This window comes from Schistocerca americana, chromosome 2, assembly GCF_021461395.2.
Source record: "Schistocerca americana isolate TAMUIC-IGC-003095 chromosome 2, iqSchAmer2.1, whole genome shotgun sequence".
Lineage (NCBI taxonomy): Eukaryota > Metazoa > Arthropoda > Insecta > Orthoptera > Acrididae > Schistocerca > Schistocerca americana.
Genome location: NC_060120.1, coordinates 324,823,300 through 324,839,406, shown reverse-complemented (window position 1 = coordinate 324,839,406; position 16,107 = coordinate 324,823,300). Strand labels below are relative to the sequence as shown.

Here is a 16,107-nt window from a genome sequence, read left to right as displayed (position 1 = left end):
TTACAACATATTTCTGTCACAGTGGCCATCCCTTATCAAGGAAAAACCCTTTCTGAATATAGTCACTGCCTCCCACCACATCGCAAACAGTCATAAGTTTCTTTTTTTGGTGGTCACTGTTGAAAAATTGGCACCGGAAAATATTTACATTTTTTTGCGGTTCGAACGAGCCGCTTTCCCGTACCGCGCCGTCGGTATCTCCGTAGTAAACTGTAAGCTGGCGCTCACCTGTCGTACTGTTGCCGGTGCTTCAGTCACTCAGCTCGCGGCCTCGAGTCAGTGCCGACAGGATTGGTGCGCGCCTGTGTCGCGGCCGGTCCGCATGTCCCAGTCAGCTGCCGCGCGCCGCCCGCCACTCGCACACGCCGGCGACAGAACAGAGAGCTACTCCACGTCACGCCCACCACAAACTGTCCGGCGTCGACGCCCGGCGCTGACTGATCCACTCGGCGCCCACGACGCGGCCTGCGGAGCTGGCAAAGCGACGGAGGCGCCCCTGCCGCACGGCGCGCGAACACCGGCGGGGGCCAGCGCCGCGCCGCGGCACTCTGCGCAGGCAGGCCGGCCGGCCGGCGTCACGTGCTGCCGAACCCAAAAATCCGCAACACATGCCGAATATCGTGTAGGGCCCCCACGAGCACGCTTAAGTGCCAGAACACGACGTGGCATGGACTCGACTAATCTCTGAAGTACGAGGGCAGTTCAATAAGTAATGCAACACATTTTTTTTCTCGGCCAATTTTGGTTGAAAAAACCGGAAATTTCTTGTGGAATATTTTCAAACATTCCCCCTTCGTCTCGTATAGTTTCATTGACTTCCACAGGTGGCAGCGCTGTACGGAGCTGTTAAAATGGCGTCTGTAACGGATGTGTGTTGCACACAACGGGCAGTGATCGAGTTTCTTTTGGCGGAAAACCAGGGCATCTCAGATATTCATAGGCGCTGGCAGAATATCTACGGTGATCTGGCAGTGGACAAAAGCACGGTGAGTCGTTGGGCAAAGCGTGTGTCATCATCGCCGCAAGGTCAAGCAAGACTGTCTGATCTCCCGCGTGCGAGCCGGCCGTGCACAGCTGTGACTCCTGCAATGGCGGAGCGTGCGAACACACTCGTTCGAGATGATCGACGGATCACCATCAAACAACTCAGTGCTCAACTTGACATCTCTGTTGGTAGTGCTGTCACAATTGTTCCCCAGTTGGGATATTCAAAGGTTTGTTCCCGCTGGGTCCCTCGTTGTCTAACCGAACACCATAAAGAGCAAAGGAGAACCATCTGTGCGGAATTGCTTGCTCGTCATGTGGCTGAGGGTGACAATTTCTTGTCAAAGATTGTTACAGGCGATGAAACATGGGTTCATCACTTCGAACCTGAAACAAAACGGCAATCAATGGAGTGGCGCCACACCCACTCCCCTACCAAGAAAAAGTTTAAAGCCATACCCTCAGCCGGTAAAGTCATGGTTACAGTCTTCTGGGACGCTGAAGGGGTTATTCTGTTCGATGTCCTTCCCCATGGTCAAACGATCAACTCTGAAGTGTATTGTGCTACTCTTCAGACATTGAAGAAACGACTTCAGCGTGTTCGTAGGCACAAAAATCAGAACGAACTTCTCCTTCTTCATGACAACGCAAGACCTCACACAAGTCTTCGCACCCGAGAGGAGCTCACAAAACTTCAGTGGACTGTTCTTCCTCATGTACCCTACAGCCCCGATCTCGCACCGTCGGATTTCCATATGTTTGGCCCAATGAAGGACGCAATCCGTGGGAGGCACTACGCGGATGATGAAGAAGTTATTGCCGGCCGGTGTGGCCGTGCGGTTAAAGGCGCTTCAGTCTGGAACCGCGTGACCGCTACGGTCGCAGGTTCGAATCCTGCCTCGGGCATGGATGTGCGTGATGTCCTTAGGTTAGTTAGGTTTAATTAGTTCTAAGTTCTAGGCGACTGATGACCTCAGAAGTTAAGTCGCATAGTGCTCAGAGCCATTTGAACCATTTTTGAAGAAGTTATTGATGCAGTACGACGTTGGCTCCGACATCGACCAGTGGAATGCTACAGTGCAGGCATACAGGCCCTCATTTCAAGGTGGCGTAAGGCCGTAGCATTGAATGGAGATTACGTTGAAAAATAGTGTTGTGTAGCTAAAAGATTGGGGAATGAACTGGGGTATTTCAATGCTGAATAAAACAACCCCTGTTTCAGAAAAAAAATGTGTTGCATTACTTATTGAACTGCCCTCGTAGTACTGGAGGGTCGATCAGTTGTAGTATTTTGCAACACGTATTATGTTCGAGTGTAATGACTTCTCTGGAGACTAGAAATCTACTCTGTAGGAATCAGCATGGGTTTCGAAAAAGACGATCGTGTGAAACCCAGCTCGCGGTATTCGTCCACGAGACTCAGAGGGCCATAGACACGGGGTCCCAGGTTTCTGGACTTCTGCAAGGCGTTTGATACAGTTCCCCACAGTCGTTTAATGAACAAAGTAAGAGCATATGGACTATCAGACCAATTGTGTGGCTCAAATGGCTCTGAGCACTATGCGACTTAACTTCTGAGGTCATTAGTCGCCTAGAACAGGGGTCTCCAAACTACGACCCGCGGGCCGAAACCGCGTTAGCTGGCCGGACATTCCCCGTATCCGGCACGCCAAATATTTGAGGTGGTACCTATACTGTCAACAATTGAGTTTCGTGGCCCTCTCCTGACCAATACACCGCGACATTGGCTCTGCTACTCGCTACAAGACTGCATAACTAAACTTATTGTTACGCCGCTTGAAATAAGAATGCGTTGACATACTCTACCCCTGTTACGTCTTGCAGTAATAGTGTTGCTAACAATGATTTTGAGATTTAGTTAACTTTGCAGGACGCTTTCGTGAAGAATGTGCAGTAACATACTTATTTGTCGGTGAAATTCGCCAGAGTAAAATACGCCAGAATTTCGGTCAGGTACGTCCATTAATGAAAATTATGTAATAATATAAAAATCGTAGTTCATTTCAGTGCTAGCTATTCTCACAACGTTAGATTTTTGCGATTTCATCTTTCCTTTAGACTTACATTACGGTGTTCGTGGAGTGGTAGGATGCTTTAATCCTACTAGGTAGATCTTGGCCCTTATAACTTCGTGGAGGAGTCAATGTGGCCCGCGTACTAAAAAGTTTGGAGACCCCTGGCCTAGAACTTAGAACTAATTAAACCTAACTAACCTAAGGGCATCACACACATCCATGTCCGAGGCAGGATTCGAACCAAGGACCGTAGCGGTCGCCCGGCTCCAGACTGCAACGCCTAGAACCGCACGGCCACTCCAGCCGGCCCAATTGTGTGATTGGATTGAAGAGTTCCTAGATAACCAAACGCAGCATATCATTCTCAATGGAGAGAAGTCTTTCGAAGTAAGAGTGATTTCAGGTGTGCCGCAGGGGAGTGTCGTAGGACCGTTCTATTCGCAATATACATAAATGACCTTGTGGATAACATCGGAAGTTCAATGAGGCTTTTTGCGGATAAGTGCAGGAGGATGTGCAACGAATTGGCGCATGGTGCAGGGAATGCAAACTGAATCTCAATGTAGACAAGTGTAATGTGCTGCGAATACATAGGAAGATAGATCCCTTATCATTTAGCTGCAATATAGCAGGTCAGCAACTGGAAGCAGTTAATTCCATAAATTATCTAGGAGTAGGCATTAGGAGTGATCTAAAATGGAATGACCACGTAAAATTAATCGTCGGTAAAGTAGATGCCAGACTGAGATTCATTGGAAGAGTCCTAAGGAAATGCAATCCGAAAACAAAGGAAGTAGGTTACGGTACACTTGTTAGCCCACTGCTTGAATACTGCTCACCGGTGTGGGATCCATACCAGATAGGGTTGATAGAAGGGATAGAGAAGATCCAACGGAGAGCAGCACGCTTCGTTACAGGATCATTTAGTTGTCGCGAAAGCCTTACGGAGATGATAGACAAACTCCAGTGCAAGACTGCAAGAGAGACGCTCAGTAGCTCGATACGGGCTTTTGTTGAAGTTTCGAGAACATACCTTCACCGAGGAATCCAGCAGTATATTGCTCCCTACTACGTATATCTCGCGAAGAGACCATGAGGATAAAATCAGAGAGATTAGAGCCCACACAGAGGCATACCGACAGTCTTTCTTTCCACAAACAATACGAGACTGGAATAGAAGGGAGAACCGACGGAGGTACTCAAAGTACCCTCCGTCACACACCGTCAGGTGCCTTGCGGAGTATGTATGTAGATGTAGATGTATTGACACTATGAATCCTGCACGGCTGCCCATAAATCCACAAGAGTACGAGGGGATTGAGATCTCTTCTGAACAGTACGTTGCAAGGTATCCCAGGTATGCTCAATTATGTTCGTATCTGGGGAGTTTGGTGACCAGCGGAAGTGTTTAAACTAGGAAGAGTGTTTCTGGAGACACTCTATAGCAATTCTGGACGTGCAGGATGTAGAATTCTCCAGCTGGAATTGCCCAAGTCCGTCAGAATGTGTAATTGACATGAATGGAGGCAGATAATCAGACAGGATGCTTACTTATGTGACACCCGTCAGAATCATATGTAGACGTCTCAGGGGTCCCATATCACTCCAACTGCACACGCCCCACATCATTACAGAGTCTCCACCAACTTGAATAGTCCCCCGCTGACAAGCATGGTCCATGGATTCATGAGGTTGTCTACATACCCGTTCACGAGCATCAGCACGATACAATTTCAAACGAGACTCGTCTGACCGGGTAATCTGTTCCCAGTCATCAACAGTCAAATGTCATGTTGACGGCCCCAGGTGAGGCGTAAAGCTTTGTGTCGTGCAGTCATCAAGGGTACACGAGTGGACCTTGGGCTTCGAAAGCCCATATCGATGATGTTTCGATGAATGGCTCGCACGCTGACACTTGTTGATGCTCAGCATTGAAATCTGCAGCAATTTGCACTTCTGTCACGTTGAACAATTCTCTTCAGTCGTCGTTGCTCCCGTTCTTGCAGGATCTTTTTCCGACCGCAGCGATATTGGACAGTTGATGTTTTGCCGGATTCCTGATATTCATGGGACACTCGTTTAACGGGCGTACGGGAAAATGCCCACTTCAACGCTACCTCGGTGATGCTGTGTCCCATCGCTCGTGCCTCGACTATAACACGACGTTCAACCTCACTTAAATCTTTGCAACCTGCCATTGTAGCAGCAGTAACCGATATAACAACTGCACCAGACACTTGTTGTCTTATATAGGCGTTACCGACCGCAGCACCATATTCTGCCTGTTTACGTATCTCTGTACTGAAATACGCATGCCTGTGCCAGTTTGTTGCGCTTCAGTGTACAATCTCTTATTATTAAATTCTTGGAGAAATTACTTAAAACTCATCGCCAGGAAGCTGTATTGGACAGTAAAGTTGACTGTCAGTAAGCTTCTGCGTAACTCGAATTTATACATCCGTAGCTCACGTCACGGTGTGTGACGGATGAGGAGACTACTTCTGATGCTACGATCTTCTCCCCCCCCCCCCCCCTCACCACTTCAGCACATCGCTGTTCTATTCTCAAATGCCACTAGGGAAGAATAAATTTCAGTAGTCATCGAGTGAAATAGAAGTAATCTCTGACGTTCTCCAAGAAAGTTTTATAGGCCCTCTGCTGTTCTTGATCCACATGAACAATGTGTGAGACAATCCGAGAAGCACTCTCAGATTGTTTGCAGATGATGCTGTCATTTACCGTCTTATAAAGTCATCAGATAATCTAAACAAAATTCCAAAACGATTTACACAAGATATCTGTATGGTACGAAAAGTCGTAATTGACTCTAAATAACGAAAAATGTGAAGTCATCCACCTGACTATCACAAGGAATCCTTTAAATTTCGGATACACGATAAATCACACAAATCTAAAGACTGTAAATGCAGTTAAATACTTAGGGATTACAATAACGAATAACTTACGTTGGAAGTATCACATATATAATGTTGTGGGTAAACCAAACCGAAGACTATACGATTGATTGCCAGCACTCGAAATCAAAGACTGTACAATTTATAGGCAGCACCCTGAGAAAATGCACCATGACTACTGAAGAGACTGTCTACACTACGCATTTTTCTGTAGTACAGCTCTGCTATGTCGGATCCACATCAGATGCCATCGACGGGGGACATCGAAAAAGTTCAAAGAAGGGCAGCTCGTTTTCTACTATCGCGAAATAGGGGACAGAGAGCCACGTATGTGATACGTGAAGTAGGGTGGCAATCATTAAAACAAAGGAATTTTTCGTTGCGGCAGTATCTTCTCATGAAATTTCAATCACCAACATTCTCTTCAGAATGGGAAAATCTTTTATCCCCTCCCTCTCCTACACAGAGAGCAATGATTACAATAATAAAATAAGTGAAATTAGGGCTTGTGTAGAAAGATTTCGTGTTCATTTTTTCCGCGCTGTTACATAATAGAAAGATAGAGAAATAGCTTGAAGGTGATTCGATGAACACTCTGCCAGGCATTTAATTGTGAACTGAAGATTAATCATGTAGATGTAAAATAAATCTTCATATTAACTCTAACTTCTCTGATTTTCTCATCATGGCCATTTCGTGGGACGTATGTGGGAGGTAGGGTCTCGTCGGTACTCTGGGTAAGCCAGTCCATTTCAGCAATGATTTGTCCCCAAAACATTGTCTACATCTATATCTACATCTACATACACACACTGCAAGCCAGCGTACGATGTGCGGTTGAGCGTACCCTGTGCCACTACTGATCATTTCCTTTCCAGTTCCACTCACCAACAGAGCGATAGAAAAACGACTGTCTGCATGACTCTGTATGAGCATAGTTGTTCGTATCTTGTCTTCATGGTCCTTAAGTGGAACGTATGTTAGAGGCAGTAGAATCGTCCCGCAGTCAGCTTCAAATTATGGTTCTGTAAATATTCTCAATAGTGTTCCTCGAAAAGAACGTCGCCTTCCTCCCAGAGATTCCCGTATGAATTCTCGAAACATTTTCGTAATACTTTCATGTTGTTCGGACCGACCGGTAACAAATCTAGCAGCCTACCTCTGAATTGCTTCAATGTCTTCCTTCAATCTGAACTGGTGTGAATCCAAAACACTCGAGCAGAACCCAAGAAAAGATCGAACTAGCGTCCTATATGCAGTCTCATTTACAGATGAACGACAGTTTCCCAAAATTCTTCCAATAAACCGGAGCCGATCATTCGCCTTCCGTTCCGGAATCCTCACATGCTTCTTCCACTTCATATCGTTTTGTAACGTTACGCCCAGATATTCAAAAGAATTGACTGTGTCAAGCAGGACACTATTAATACTGTATCCTAACATTACGGGTTTGTGTTTCCTATTAATCCCAATGAACTTACATTTTTCTCCATTTATAGATAGCTGTCATTCATCACTACAACTAGAAATATTTTCTAAGTCATCTTGTATCCTCCTGCAGTATCCCAAAGACGACACCTTCCCATACAACACAGCATCATCAGCAAATAGCCGCAGATTTCTGCTCACTTGTCCTCCAGATCACTTATGAATGCGGAAAATAACAGCGTTCCTATCACACTTCCCAGAGAGAATTCCTTACGATACACTTATCTCTGACGAATACTCACTGCCGAGGACAACGTGCTGGGTTCTGTAACTTAAGGAGGCTTCGAGCCGCTCACTTATCTGTGAACCTATTCTGTATGCTCGTGCCTGCATTAAAGGTCTTCAGTGGGGCAAGGGGTAAAATGCTTTCCGGAAATCTGGAAATGTAGGATTTGTCTGCTGCCCTTCATATATAGTTCACAGGATATTATTTGAGAAAAGGGCAAGCTGATTGTCTCATAGATGCCGCTTTATGACGGGGTGCATGCTGATATAAACCATGATCGTCTCCGAACTCTTGCCCTATTTTACTTAGTACACAGTGCTGTAATATGGGTTCATGTCCTTCCGCATTTACTGTTTTCTTAAGTACTATAAGAGACCCCCCCCCCCCCCCCATGAACCATGGACCTTGCCCGTTAGTGAGGAGGCTTGCGTGCCTCAGCGATACAGATGGCCGTACCGTGGGGGTAAGAACTGAAAGAGGAAGCCGTCTGGTAGAATTTTGCACAGAGCATAACTTATTCATAGCTAACACTTGGTTTAAGAATCATAAAAGAAGGTTGTATACATGGAAGAATCCTGGAGATACTAGAAGGTATCAGATACAGATAGATTATATAATGGTATGACAGAGATTTAGGAACCAGGTTTTAAATTGTAAGACATTTCCAGGGGCAGATGTGGACTCTGACCACAATCTATTGGTTAGGAAGTGTAGATTAAAACTGAAGAAACTGCAAAAAGGTGGGAATATAAGGAGATGGGACCTGGATAAACTGACTAAACAAGAGGTTGTACAGAGTTCCAGGGAGAGATTAGGGAACAATTGACAGGAATGGGGGAAAGAAATACAGTAGAAGAAGAATGGGTAGCTCTGAGCGATGAAGTAGTGAAGGCGGCAGAGGATCAAGTAGGTAAAAAGACGGAGGCTAGTAGAAATCCTTGGGTAACAGAAGAAATATTGAATTTAATTGATGGAAGGAGAAAATATAAAAATTCAGTAAATGAAGCGGGCAAAAAGGAATACAAACGCCTCAAAAATGAGATCGACAGGAAGTGAAAAATGGCTAAGCAGGGATGGCTAAAGGACAAATGTAAGGATGTAGAGGCTTATCTCACTAGGGGTAAGATAGATACTGCCTACAGGAAAATTAAAGAGACCTTTGGAGAAAAGAGAGCCACTTGTATGTATATCAAGAGCTCAGATGGAAACCCAGTTCTAAGCAAAGAAGGGAAAGCAGAAAGGTGGAAGGAGTATATAGAGGGACTATACAAGGGCGATGTACTTGAGAACAATATTATGGAAATGGAATACGATGTAGATGAAGGTGAAATGGGAGATACGATACTGCGTGAAGAGTTTGACAGAGCACTGAAAGACCTGAGTCGAAACAAGCCTCGGGAGTAGACCGATGGCCTTGGGAGAGCCAGTCATGACAAAACTCTACCATCTGGTGAGCAAGATGTATGAGACAGGCGAAATGCCCTCAGACTTCACGAAGAATATAATAATTCCAATCACAAAGAAAGCAGGTGTTGACAGATGTGAAAATTACCGAACTATCAATTTAATAAGTCACAGCTGCAAAATACTAACACGAATTCTTTACAGACGAATGGAAAAACTGGTTGAAGCCGACCTCGAGGAAGATCGGTTTGGAATCCGTAGAAATGTTGGAACACGTGAGGCAATACTGACATTACGACTTATCTTAGAAGAAAGATTAAGGAAAGACAAACGTACATTTCTAGCATTTGTAGACTTAGAGAAAGCTTTTGACAATCTTGACTGGAATACTGTCTTTCAAATTCTAAAGGTGGCAGGGGTAAAATAAAGGGGGCGAAAGGCTATTTACAATTTGTACAGAAACCAGATGGCAGTTACAAGAGTCGAGGAAGTTATTCAATCTGTATATTGAGCAAGCAGTAAAGGAAACAAAAAAAAAATTCGGAGTAGGAATTAAAATCCACAGAGAAGAAACAAAAACTTTGAGGTTCGCCGATGACATTGTAATTCTGTCAGAGACAGCAAAGGGCTTGGAAGAGCAGTTGAACGGAATGGACAGTGTCTTGAAAGGAGGATATAAGATGAACATCAACAAAGGCAAAACGAGGATAATGGAATGTGATCGAATGAAGTCGGGTGATGCTGCGGGAATTAGATTAGGAAATGAGACACTTAAAGTAGTAAAGGAGTTTTGCTATTTGTGGAGCAAAATAACTGATGATGGTCGAAGTAGAGAAGATATATAGGGTGTTACAAAAAGGTACGTCCAAACTTTCACAAAACATTCCTCACACACAAAGAAAGAAAATATGTTACGTGGACATGTGTCCGGAAACGCTTACTTTCCATGTTAGAGCTCATTTTATTACTTCTCTTCAAATCACATTAATCATGGAATGGAAACACACAGCAACAGAACGTACCAGCGTGACTTCAAACACTTTGTTACAGGAAATGTTCAAAATGTCCTCCGTTAGCGAGGATATATGCATCCACCCTCCGTAGGATGGACTCCCTGATGCGCTGATGTAGCCATGGAGAATGGCGTATTGTATCACAGCCGTCCACAATACGAGCACGAAGAGTCTCTACATTTGGTACCGGGGTTGCGTAGACAAGAGCTTTCAAATGCCCCCATAAATGAAAGTCAAGACGGTTGAGGTCAGGAGAGCGTGGAGGCCATGGAATTGGTCCGTCTCTACCAATCCATCGGTCACCGAATCTGTTGTTGAGAGGCGTACGAACACTTCGACTGCAATGTGCAGGAGCTCCATCGTGCATCAACCACATCTTGTGTCGTACTTGTAAAGGCACATGTTCTAGCAGCACAGGCAGAGTATCCCGTATGAAATCATGATAACGTGCTTCATTGAGCGTAGGTGGAAGAACATGGGGCCCAATCAAGACATCACCAACAATGCCTGCCCAAACGTTCACAGAAAATCTGTCTTGATGACGTGATTGCACAATTGCCTGAGGATTCTCGTCAGCCCACACATGTTGATTGTGAAAATTTACAATTTGATCACGTTGGAACGAAGCCTCATCCGTAAAGAGAACATTTGCACTGAAATGAGGATTGACACATTGTTGGACGAACCATTCGCAGAAGTGTACCCGTGGAAGCCAATCAGCTGCTGATAGTGCCTGCACACGCTGTACATGGTACGGAAACATCTGGTTCTCCCGTAGCACTCTCCGTACAGTGACGTGGTCAACGTTACCTTGTACAGCAGCAACTTCTCTGACACTGACATTAGGGATATCGTCAACTGCGCGAAGAATTGCCTCGTCCATTACAGGTGTCCTCGTCGTTCTAGGTCTTCCCCAGTCGCGAGTCATAGGCTGGAATGTTCCGTGCTCCCAAAGACGCCGATCAATTGCTTCGAACGTCTTCCTGTCGCGACACCTTCGTTCTGGAAATCTGTCTCGATACAAACGTACCGCACCACGGCTATTGCCCCGTGGTAATCCATACATCAAATGGGCATCTGTCAACTCCGCATTTGTAGACATTACACTGACTGCAAAACCACGTTCGTGATGAACACTGACCTGTTGATGCTACGTACTGATGTGCTTGATGCTAGTACTGTAGAGCAATGAGTCGCATGTCAACACAAGCACCGAAGTCAACATTACCTTCCTTCAATTGGGCCAACTGGCGGTGAATCGAGGAAGTACAGTACATACTGACGAAACTAAAATGAGCTCTAACATGGAAATTAAGCGTTTCCGTACACAGGTCCACATAATATCTTTTCTTTATTTGTGTGTGAGGAATGTTTACTGAAAGTTTGGCCGTACCTTTTTGTAACACCCTGTAAAATGAAGACTGGCAATGGCAAGGAAAGCATTTTTGTTAACATAGAGTATAGATTTAAGTGTCAGGACGTCGTTTCTGAAAGTATTTGTATGGTGTGTAGCTATGTGTGGAAGTGAAACATGGACGATAAATAGTTTAGACAAGAAGAGAATAGAAGCTTTCGAAATGCGGTGCTACAGAAGAATGCTGAAGAGTAGATGGGTACATCACATAACTAACGAGGAGGTACTGAATAGAATTGGGGAGAAGAGGAGTTTGTGGCACAACTTGACAAGAAGAAGGGACATGTTGGTAAGACATGTTCTGAGGCGTCAAGGGATCACAAATTTAGCATTGGAGGGCAGCGTGGAGGGTAAATATCGTAGAGGGAGACCAAGAGATGAATACACTAAGCAGATTCAGAAGGATGTAGGTTGCAGTAGGTACTGGGAGATGAAGAAGCTTGCACAGGATAGAGTAGCATTGAGAGCTGCATCAAAACAGTCTCAGGACTGAAGACCACAACAACAACAACATATGAGACCACACTATTACCACCAAAAAGCGCTCACATTTTAACAATACCTCCTTCGTACTTCTCTGTGGGCGCTACAGATGATGGCATGTAACGTTCCCTATATATTCGCCAAACCCGAACCCTTCCATCTGATTGCCACAGGGTGTAGCGTTATTCATCTCTACAAATTATTCGTATCCTGTTATCAACTGTGCTTAGTAAGTCTGTAGAAATAATCGCTGTGGTAGCTGCTCTGCTGGTACCACTTTAGAGCTCAGGAGTGATTCGTTCCGCTGATCTCTTGTGATGTTTTTACATCCACCCTCCGCAGTGCTCGGCGCTCCCCGTGCGTCTGTAGAAGTGGTTTGTAGATGTGGTCAGCTTGGTTTAACTGTAACTGTTCCTTCGCGCTCCTTTGCTTTTTCACGTCACAGTCATGTCACCAATAATCGACTACGCCAGCTTTACAAAGGTTAAAATGTCACTGATGGAATTATTATTCAGCGGACATCCAACGCTCGAATTCACGGAGTTCCCTGACCGACCCATTCTGCTGTTCTTACAATACTTCTCTACTGACAGTGAACAGTCCACGTTCGAAGTCACTAAGGCGCGCAGCGGTTCCTCTATGGTGGTTTTCCCAACCCATTCGATTGATGGATTTCGCCATAGCTCTGTTCGGCGGATTCACAGGCGCTGATGGAATTGCTGATGTTTGCGTGAAACTCCTCCGTGACCTAAATATTGTTTTTTCTGATTCTTATCCAAACAGGGGGTGTCCGAGACCGATTTCCTGCTTCTTTTTCTCCATTTCTGCAACTGTTCTTCTGCAGGTACCAAACGACGCTTCCAATAATTTGATAAAATTTTGCTGACAGAGTTGGTCGTAGGCAACCAGTCACAATGCATCCAATCTCATTCAACGCCATATCCACCGGTTTGGCATCATTGGAATTTCTTTATACTGGTGCTGTGTGTTCTGCTACAGGGAAGCAGAACCACAGCTGTGAGTCCCACCTGGTGCCAAGAAGTTCATGGATGCTGTTGTTTCGACAAGATACTTTTACACTACTGGCCATTAAAATTACTACACCACTAAGATGACGTGCTACAGACGCGAAATTTAACCGACAGGAGCATTCACACAAGGCTGGCGCCGGTGGCGACTGCTACAACGTGCTGACATGAGGAAAGTTTCCAACCGATTTCTCATACACAAAAAGCAGTTGACTTGCGTTGCCTGGTGAAACGTTGTTGTGATGCCTCGTGTAAGGAGGAGAAATCTGTATCATCACGTTTCCAACTGTGATAAAGGTCGGATTGTAGCCTATCGCGATTGCGGTTTATCGTATCGCGACATTGCTGCTCGCGTTGGTCGAGATCCAATGACTGTTAGCAGTATATGGAATCGGTGGGTTCAGGAGGGTAATACGGAACGCCGTGCTGGATCCCAACGGCCTCGTATCACTAGCAGTCGAGATGACAGGCATCTTATCCGCATGGCTGTAACGGATCGTGCAGCCACGTCTCGATCCCTGAGTCAACAAATGGGGACGTTTGCAAGACAACAACCATCTGCACGAACAGTTCGACGACGTTTGCAGCAGTACGGACTAACAGCTCGGAGACCACGGCTTCGGTTACCCTTGATGCTGCATCACAGACAGGAGCGCCTGCGATGGTGTACACAACGACCAACATGGGTGCACGAATGGCAAACCGTCATTTGTCGGATGAATCCAGGTTCTGTGTACAGCATTATGATGGTCGCATCCGTGTTTGGCGCATTACAGTGAACGCACATTGGAAGCGTGTATTCATCATCGCCATACTGGCGTATCATCCGGCGTGATGGTATGGGGTGTCATTGGTACACTTCTCGGTCACCTCTTGTTCGCATTGACGGTACTTTGAACAGTGGACGTTACATTTCAGACGAGTTACGACCCGTGGCTCTACCCTTCATTGGATCCTCGCGAAACCCTACATTTCAGCAGGATAATGCACGACTGTGTGTTGCAGGTCCTGTACGGGCCTTTCTGGATACAGAAAATGTTCGACTGCTGCCCTGGCCATTACATTCTCCAGATCTCTCACCAATTGAAAACGTCTGGTCAATGGTGGCCGAGCAACTGGCTCATCACAATACGCCAGTCACTACTCTTGATGAACTGTGGTATCGTGTTGAAGCTGCATGGGCAGCTGTACCTGTACACGCCATCCAAGCTCTGTTTGACTCAATGCCCAGGCGTATCAAGGCCGTTATTACAGCCAGAGGTGGTTGTTCTGGGTACTTATTTCTCAGGATCCATGCATCCAAACTGCGTGAAAATGTATCACATGTCAGTTCTAGCATAATATATTTGTCCAGTGAATACCCGTTTATCATCTGCTTTTCTTCTTGGTGTAGCAATTAATTTTAATGGCCAGTAGTGTAGGTTTCGCTCTGCGCAACGAACTTTGAGCGAGAGACTTCGATCCAGGTTTACTCCCAGGTGTATTGGAAGATCGTAGTGGCATGGTTGTTGCCCTCTGCAGATAATATTGAACTTCCTCCTGGCTTCCTGGTTTCTCATATTCAAGGCGCAGATCTGCATCTTTCCGAGGTTTGGATTTAGGCAGTTATCATCATCATCACAAATTGTAGACACTAAAGGCTCTGTGCGGAACGGTATCGGATGCCATCCTAATAACAAAGAACCCGGTGTCAATCTGGCTGCTTCTTGGACGAACATAGCGAGCTCAGTTTGGCAAGATTGCTGTTTGCCGAATCCGTGTCGACTTTTAAAGAGACGATTCCGTCCTCTGATTTTCCCTCCAAGGAAATTTTGCCTGACGTATGTAATGAGTAAGTTTTTTCCAATCCTTAAGCCTCGTTTACAACTGAGTGAGCACATGCAAACGAAAATAAACGAACGAGCATTCTCTCGGGTGTAAACGCTATGGAGTGCGAGCGAACAGCATCCGGTCATGTTTGGATCGAATTAACAACTGCTTCCTCGTGTTTCATTGGTTGTCGGCATCTCAGCGAAGCATCAAATGTTCAAACGTGTGTGAATTCCTAAGGGATCAAATTGCATAGGTCATCGGCCCCTAGACTTACACACTACTTAAACTAACTTATGCTAAGAACAACACACACACACACACATACCCGAGGGACGACTCGAACCTCCGGCCGGAGTGGCCGCGCAGCCCGTGACACGACGCCTCAAACCAGGCGGACACTTCGCGCGGCAGGGAAACGTCGAAAGGTTTCGCGCGCTCTGCGCTTCTTCATCCGCCTCGGTGTGAGCAGTCCAGAGAGCTACCAACTGCGCGGATTATTGTTTCTCATCCGCCAACTGCACTTGTTAAACGTGAGCTGTGTGAGCGATGAAGTGGTCAGAAGAGAATTAAAAGGAAAATGCACTTGTGGAATGCGAAGAACTACATAAAATGCGTTAAAATAAACAAATAAATAAGTAAATAATGATCGTCGAATCGAGCCGGCTTTTATCCTATCGATTCTCTTCCTGAGATCGTATCCTTTCGGCGCTCTAGATGTGGTTGCGAGGTGGCGCGCACGAGAGAGGTGATGGACGGAGCGAACGTGCGCTGTTAGTAACAGGGTGTGGAGACGAGAGCCAACCTTGGCGGCGAATACTGTTGCTATGAAAACGTCCATTGAGGTCGGAGCCCGCTGTATTGGGCGCGTTTTGGGATGTACTGCGTAGCGCAGAAGTTTGATGGACGTTAGCCGATTATACACTCCTGGAAATGGAAAAAAGAACACATTGACACCGGTGTGTCAGACCCGGACACTGCGAGAGGGCTGTACAAGCAATGATCACACGCACGGCACAGCGGACACACCAGGAACCGCGGTGTTGGCCGTCGAATGGCGCTAGCTGCGCAGCATTTGTGCACCGCCGCCGTCAGTGTCAGCCAGTTTGCCGTGGCATACGGAGCTCCTTCGCAGTCTTTAACACTGGTAGCATACCGCGACAGCGTGGACGTGAACCGTATGTGCAGTTGACGGACTTTGAGCGAGGGCGTATAGTGGGCATGCGGGAGGCCGGGTGGACGTACCGCCGAATTGCTCAACACGTGGGGCGTGAGGTCTCCACAGTACATCGATGTTGTCGCCAGTG

At 46.1% G+C, this 16,107-nt stretch overlaps 1 protein-coding gene across 2 annotated transcripts in view; it reads right to left on the bottom strand.

Moving 5' to 3' along the window:
* The window catches only part of LOC124595638 (acyl-CoA Delta-9 desaturase-like), a 666,968-nt gene extending 666,519 nt beyond the window's left edge, over positions 1 to 449 (bottom strand). Inside the window, exon 1 of one of the 2 annotated variants that reach the window (XM_047134467.1) lies at positions 229 to 449. The gene's annotated coding sequence lies outside the window, so the exon portion shown is untranslated. The remainder of the gene's footprint in view (positions 1 to 228) is intronic. The other variant, XM_047134466.1, reaches the window with a different exon arrangement.
* Positions 450 to 16,107: the final 15,658 nt, after the last annotated feature.